The sequence below is a fragment of the Eurosta solidaginis genome, chromosome X (assembly GCF_040869045.1).
Source record: "Eurosta solidaginis isolate ZX-2024a chromosome X, ASM4086904v1, whole genome shotgun sequence".
Taxonomy (NCBI): domain Eukaryota; kingdom Metazoa; phylum Arthropoda; class Insecta; order Diptera; family Tephritidae; genus Eurosta; species Eurosta solidaginis.
The window spans coordinates 134,880,881-134,889,375 of NC_090324.1; the positions used below are offsets into that span (position 1 = coordinate 134,880,881).

Below are 8,495 nucleotides of genomic sequence, written 5' to 3' on the forward strand. Positions count from 1 at the left end.
CACCAACCGCTAATATTTTCAATTTCCGAAAAAAATCCGAATGCGAAATTAAAGCGTTGGAAAAACCTAATTGAAGAATACGGTGCCAAACTTGTATATAAACCTGGACACCAGAATGTCGTTGCAGATGCGCTTTCGCGACAACAAATAAATACTTCAACGAATTGTTCCGACCATTCGCAACAAAGTTCTCCTGTAGAAATTATGAAGAAAGTTAAACAACCACTTAACGCTTTCAGAAATCAAATAATTGTGTTACAAGATAATGAAAGGAATGAAGTCCCCAGTCAAACAATATTTCCTGGTCGGTTTAGACATACAATATTTTATAGAGAAACCCCGGACTTACTATCTAAACTTAAAGATGTACTTAATCCAAAAGTTACTAATGCGATAAAGATAGATGAGGAAATACTGTTTCACCTAAAACAAGAAATTGTCTCCGCCTTCCCTAATTATAACCTAGTGCTAGCCCAAAATAAGTTAAACGACGTAACTTCTCCAAACGAACAAAGAGAAATCATCACAAAAACACATAAACGTGCGCATAGGAACTACAAAAATAACACGCAAGAAATATTGTTGACTCAATACTGGCCCAATATTAAAGAAATGTGCCGTAAACTAGCCGTAGACTGTGAAATATGTCTACAGCATAAATACGAAAGACAGCCAAATAAACAACCTATTGGAAAAAGTCCAATACCAACACAAGTAGGAGAGTATATACAGATGGATATTTTCCATATCAACAACAAACAATACCTTAGTTCTACAGATAGATATTCCTGCTTCTTACGAAAATTGGACACAAAGACAAATTGCCACGAATACATAGAAGAAGTACTCACACAAGTCTACCCAAATGCCAAGTACATCATGACTGATAACGAAAGTATATTAAAGAGCAACATAACGAAATTCTTATACAGCCGGCTACAAATAACACTCTCAGTTACGCCTGTACATCATTCAACATCAAACGCTCAAGTTGAACGGATACATAGCACTCTAATTGAACTTTGCCAAAGTTTAGCTGCAGAAAATAATACTGCACCCGGTGACGAATTATTCAACGCAGTTCGCCAATACAATAGGACGATACACTCCACAACAGGATATAAACCCGAAGAGGTTTTTCACAACCGAGACAAATATCCTGATATCAAGGACATACTTGTGGATAAACAAGAGAAACCCCTCAGGCACTATAATAAAAAAAGGAAAACAATTATATATAAACCAGGTGATACAATTTATAGCCGAACAGATCGGCGTAATAAACTTGCAACAAAGTACAATAAACACAAAGTAAAAGAAGATCGTGGGGACACAATCCTAACAGCGAGGGGAAAAATCATTCACAAGGACAGTATAAGGAAAACTAGCACACCATGCAACGAATAGGCTTCCCAATTTTAATAATAGCTACCTACGGATTTTGTGATAAGATCACAGACTTGTCTGGTAAGAAATATGTTCTTACAGAGTTAGATAGTGTATATACCTACGAGAGTTCATCCTACCTTTACCATATATCGAATTTATCTATAATATTAGAACCGTATGAAAAAATTGTGCTAACTAGTTATGACTCAACTCAAAACGAAGAAAAAAATATATTACTTGAAAAAATAGAAGCTTTGAAGTCACAGTTAAAACCATCCGAGTATCGTGCCAAACGTGCCATAAATTTTTTAGGATCAGTATTAAAATTTGTAACAGGAATACCAGATCACGATGATCTTGTAGAAATTAAAACAGGACTTAACCAGCTTATTGAAAATAATAATCAGCAAAGGAAAATAAATTCCAGGTTTGAAAAAATTTTAGCAACACTAAATCCAGAATTAATTTTTGATCAGTCAGTACTTACAGAAATATATAACGAATTATTAACTATTACAAATACCATTAACTTTGCGAAGACAGGAAATTTCTTCTCTGGTACACTTAATTTTAGAGATATACAACAAGTAATAAAAAACGAAATATATGATATTCCCATAATAAATGTACTAGAATATTCCGACATACACGTATGTACCTTTAATGATGCTATTATTACAATTTACAAATATCCTGTAATAACCGAAAAATGTAAAATGTATAATATTACTCCATAGCCTTTAAATATCAGCTTTATAATAGAATTGCTTTATGTAATAATAAATTCACCAACTTATCAAAATGTAAAAATTATGTAGGGACTTATATTTGTAAAAAAGAACCACATGATAAATGTACCATTCCTTTATTATTAAAACAAAAAGCACATTGTAATATAATTCAAGAAAATAATATTCCCTTACAAGTAATAGACGACGGTAACATCATTATCGACTATGAACACACATGGAACGGACTTAAAATAAATGGTCCACATTTAATCCAATTTAATTTTAATACAACAATTGATAATACAACTTATGCTAACCACAAACAAGAAATAAAAAATGCAATACATGCTCACCAGAATGAAATGGTCAATGTACTAAGAATTCTAAACTCCGAAACAGATTATAAGTTTACTAACATACAAAAAATGTATAAATTATTAATGCCAATTAAGGAACATCCTTGGAAATTTACTGTATATATGACCATAGCAATATTTATATTAATTTTAATTACGTACTCAATTATAAAATTTTTTATCGGCAATTGCAATTAAATATTAACCGCCAAGGAAACTTCGAATTAGCTTATCTAACCGAATTACAACGAATACAAAACCTAAGCTGTTGAAATGAGGACATTTCATTTTCAACACAGGGGAGAGTTAACACCTTTAGACCCTAAGTAGATAGATATATACATATATACATACCAAACACACACATAATTATTGTTTACGAATTAAAATATCTGTAAGCAATAACAATAACAATAACCTTTTTCCCTTCAAGAGATAATGAAGAACAAACAAAGAAACATAATCTTGTTTGTCTCATAAGTAACAAAGCATTTTGATAACATTATACTTAACATGTAAACATCTTTCGAATAACAACCTTGTCAATGAACAAACAATATTTAGAATTAGTATAAATAGAAGTAAACACAAAAATGTAGTCAGTTCTGAAAATAAACGAAGATTGAAAGAAGCTTCTGCTTATATTTTTATTTCAACTTCCAACACGGACTCATAACTAGCGCAGTAAGCTCATAAATGCCCTTCGAAAGGGACGGTTGTGTAAGATTTATTATAGTAAATGTCGGTTTTATTTAGATAAGCAAAACCAACACTAGTAAAGAAATAAATAAGTTCTCTTCATTTGCAGGTATACGTTATAATATGTCCCTTTATGGGTAAATTTTTATCACCACGTACTTTTAACAAATTGATACAAAATCTACCATTATAAACGTTATGCCTTGTTATATTTATATGTTTGAGGGCAAATCAGTGAAAACAAGTAAGGAAGGCTAAGTTCGGGTGTAACCGAACATTACATACTCAGTTGAGAGCTAGGGAGACAAAATAAGGAAAATCACCATGTAGGAAAATGAACCTAGGGTAACCCTGGTATTAAAGAGTATTTTAAGAGAGAGTAGGCCATAGTTCTATGGATGGACGCCATTTAGGGATATCGCCATAAAGGTGGACCAGGGCTGACTCTAGAATGTTTGTACGATATGGGTATCAAATGAAAGGTGTTACTGAGCATTTTAAGAGGGAGTGGGCCTTAGGTCTATCGGTGGACGCCTTTTCGAGATATCGCCATTAAGGTGGACCAGGGGTGACTCTAGAATGTGTTTGTACGATATGGGTATCAAATGAAAGGTGGTAATGAGTATTTTAAAAGGGAATGGGCTTTAGTTCTATAGGTGAACGCCTTTTCGAGAAATCGCCATAAAGGTGGACCAGGGGTGACTCTAGAATATGTTTGTACGATATGGATATCAAATGAAAGCTGTTAATGAGTATTTTGAAAAGGAGTGATCCTTAGTTTCATAGGTGGACGCCGTTTCGAGATATCGCCATAAAGGTGGACCAGGGGTGTCTCTAGAATGTGTTTGTACGATATGGGAATCAAATGAAAGGTGTTACTGAGCATTTTAAGAGGGAGTGGGCATTAGGTCTATAGGTGGACGCCTTTTCGAGATATCGCCATTAGGGTGGGCCAGGGGTGACTCTAGAATGTTTGTACGATATGGGTATCAAACGAAAAGTGTTACTGAGCATTTTAAGAGGGAGTGGGCATTAGGTCTATAGGTGGATGCCTTTTCGAGATATCGCCATTAGGGTGGGCCAGGGGTGACTCTAGAATGTTTGTACGATATGGGTATCAAACGAAAGGTGTTACTGAGCATTTTAAGAGGGAGTGGGTATTAGGTCTATAGGTGGACGCCTTTTCGAGATATCGCCATTAGGATGGGCCAGGGGTGACTCTAGAATGTTTGTAAGATATGGTTATCAAACGAAAGGTGTTACTGAGCATTTTAAGAGGGAGTGGACATTAGGTCTATAGGTGGACGCCTTTTCGAGATATCGCCATTAGGGTGGGCCAGTTGTGACTCTATAATGTGTTTGTATGATATCTGTATCAAATGAAAGATGGTAATGAGTATTTTAAAAGGGAGTAATCCTTAGTTCTATAGGTGGACGCCTTTTCGAGATATCGCCATAAAGGTGGACCAAGGGTGACTCTAGAATGTTTGTACGATATGGGTATCAAACGAAATGTGTTACTGAGCATTTTAAGAGGGAGTGGGCATGAGGTCTATAGGTGGACGCCTTTTCGAGATATCGTCATTAGGGTGGGCCAGGGGTGACTCTAGAATTTGTTTGTACGATATGGGTATCAAACGAAAGGTGTTACTGAGCATTTTAAGAGGGAGTGGGCATTAGGTCTATAGGTGGACGCCTTTTCGAGATATCGCCATTAGGGTGGGCCAGTGGTGACTCTGGAATGTTTGTACGATATGGGTATCAAACGAAAGGTGTTACTGAGCATTTTAAGAGGGAGTGGGTATTAGGTCTATGGGTGGACGCCTTTTCGAGATATCGCCATTAGGATGGGCCAGGGGTGACTCTAGAATGTTTGTAAGATATGGGTATCAAACGAAAGGTGTTACTGAGCATTTTAAGAGAGGTGGACATTAGGTCTATAGGTGGACGCCTTTTCGAGATATCGCCATTAGGGTGTGCCAGGGGTGACTCTAGAATGTTTGTACGATATGGGTATCAAACGAAAGGTGTTACTGAGCATTTTAAGAGGAAGTGGGCATTAGGTCTATAGGTGGACGCCTTTTCGAGATATCGCCATTAGGGTAGGCCAGGGGTGACTCTAGAATGTGTTTGTACGATATGGATATCAAATTAAAGGGTTTTAAAAGCGAGTGGCCCTTAGATGTATATGTGAAGGCGTTCTCGCGATATCGACCAAAATGTGGACCAGGTGATCCAGAAAATCATCTGTCGGGTACTGCTAATTTATTTATATATGCAATACCACTAACAGTATTCCTGCCAAGATTCCAAGGGCTGTTGATTTCGCATTGTAGAACTTTTTCATTTTCTTCTACTTAATATGGTAGGTGTCACACCCATTTTACAAAGTTTTTTCCAAAGTTATATTTTGCGTCAATAAACCAATCCAGTTACCATGTTTCATCCCTTTTTTCGTATTTGGTATAGAAATATGGCATTTTTTTCATTTTTCTTAATTTTCGATATCGATAAAGTGGGCGTGGTTATGGTCGGATTTCGGCCATTCTTTATACCAAAATAAAGTAAGTTCAGATAAGTACGTGGGCTAAGTTTAGTAAAGATATATCGGTCTTTGCTCAAGTTATTGTGTTAACGGCCGAGCGGAAGGACAGACGGTGGACTGTGTATAAAAACTGGGCGTGGCTTCCACCGATTTCGCCCATTTTCACAGAGAACAGTTACCGTCATAGAATCTATGCCCCTACCAAATTTGAGAACGATTGGTAAATTTTTGTTCGACTTATGGCATTAAAAGTATTCTAGACAAACTAAATGAAAATGGGCGGAGCCACGCCCATTTTGAAATTTTCTTTTATGTTTGTATTTGGTTGCATCATATCATTACTGGGGTTGAATTTTGACTTAATTTACTTATATACAGTAAAGATATTAAATTTTTTGTTAAAATTTGAATTTAAAAAATTTTTTTTTAAAAAGTGGGCGTGTTCTTCATCCAATTTTGCTAATTTTTATTTAGCACATATATAGTAATAGTAGTGACGTTCCTGCCAAATTTCATCATGATATCTTCAACGACTGCCAAATTACAGCTTGCAAAACTTCCTTTACCTTCTTGTAAAAGTGGGCGGTGCCACGCCCATTGTCCAAAATCTTACTAATTTTCTATTTTGCGTCATAACGTCAACCCATCTACCAAGTTTCATCGCTTTAACCACCTTTGGCAATGAATTATCGCATTTTTTCGGTTTTTCGAAATTTTCGATATCGAAAAAGTGGGCGTGGTTATAGTCCGATACCGTTCATTTTAAATAGCGATCTGAGATGAGTGCCCAGGAATCTACATATCAAATTTCATCAAGATACCTCAAAATTTACTCAAGTTATCGTGTTAACGGACGGACGGACGGACTTGGCTCAATCAAATTTTTTTTCGATCCTGATTATTTTGATATATGGAAGTCTATATCTATCTCGATTCCTTTATATATGTACAACCAACCGTTATCCAATCAAACTTAATATACTCTGTGAGCTCTGCTCAACTGAGTATAATGACGTACGGGAGTAGCGCTAGGAAACGACACATGTGCAGCCACAACCAAAGCGGTCGGGTAATACCTCATGGCGACTTTATGGATCGTATACGTAAGTCGCTTTACTTTGGTAGTGACACACTCGTAAAAGAAATGGAAGTATCACTACCGCTAGCTGAATATGTATCGGAATTTTTTTTCGGCACCGCACAAGGGGGCATTCGCTGAGCCGCTTGAACACAGTTGCCGCTGGTGGCGTACATGCTTCTTCGTGCTCACTAATTATGTCATTGATATATTTAGATCGCCTTAATATGTCCGATCCAAATTATGTACGACGCATAACAACGCGAGAACTCTTTATTGTGTCTATGATGGTATCAACCAAATTCTATGCCTGACTGAACAAATTAGAACTTAAATTTCTTTGCGCTATTGAATGGAACATTTACATATCGAACGTAGACCCCTTTTTTTTGAAAAATTGAGCAGCATTGAAAAACAACTAGCGCGCCGCGAAGGTTTACGCCGTGGTTGGCTCACCTATATTAATAATGCAAATGTTACCCTCCTTTACATTGGCTAAATTCATATTGAGTAATATCGCTGTAATGGCTGTTAGTTATGCGGCAAGTGTGATTACCATAGCTGGTGCCCTTTTCTTGGCCAACCAAATACCTGGCACTGTATTACATCGTAAAGCTATTGCAACAGTTATACGAGGCGAGAATGTTACTATTGTGTTGCAAGCAACAACACCTGTTGTAGCTTATGATGCTACACCATTGAACACACAACCACGTTTAAGGCGCACAAATAAGACCGACCTTGCACCGATAACAACTGTGACTGTAACCGAAGGAAGTGCTTTAAATGATACATGTACAGCATTGAATATCGAAGCAGAACTTTTGAAGTTAGAGTGTCAATATAGAGAAGAGGCATTGCTTTTTGATTTTATTGCAAATTGAGAGTGCTACACGCTTAACTTTGCCTGATTTTTATGTAGAAAAGTTTGTTAATTGACTTAAACCATTGCAGGAACTAGAGCCGGCTATGCCGAAAGAAAATTTACCAGCAGCACAAGAAAATTAATAATATGAACGTGAATTTAGCAGTGCTTGGGAAAACTGGAGCCTGGTAAATTTAACGACATTCATGCTTTGGCAATTGTTAGGCGATACTTCACAACAATCTTTTGTGCGTTTGCCATCGATGTGGCCTAAATTTATCTAGCACATGCGAATATGTGTACCCTATACAACTGCAACGCACAATGACTACATGGGAGATATACTTAAAAATATCTTAGTTGCGTTTGCTTTTTAATTGTATACTGCATATTTATGCGCACGTACCCGATAAAAAGTCGCTGTATGCTTTACGTGACAAAGGTGGATACCAAATCGTTGAAAGTTTCGCCTGGTGTTACAATTATATTAACTTACGTGGCGGTAAAATCAGAGTAAATGGATTGTCTTCACAAAGAATGGCATAAAGATATTGTATGCTCGTTGTTTTATGCATAAAGCAACGATTATTTAGGGTTAAATTAAGAAATTTCAAACATTGAAAAAACTCCCTGGTCGAATACGAGTGCTCACAGAATAAAAAGTAGTTTTTATTGGTGAAGCCAAACTTTTATTAAAACAATAAAATTGATACTGCAGTCTATACGGCATAGTCTGTTACGGCAATTGTGTATCCCCGGAGTTCAGAGGGGTACTGACTTGAGTTCTTCACCCAGTCCTATTGTAAGCCATTCAGATAAAGCACGCTTTCTA

The 8,495-nt window shown here is 36.5% G+C and overlaps 1 pseudogene; it reads left to right on the top strand.

The window, feature by feature from the left end:
* Window positions 1-6,729: 6,729 nt before the first annotated feature.
* LOC137235167 (protein CNPPD1-like) lies at window positions 6,730-7,682 on the top strand (annotated as a pseudogene).
* The last annotated feature ends 813 nt before the right edge of the window (window positions 7,683-8,495 follow it).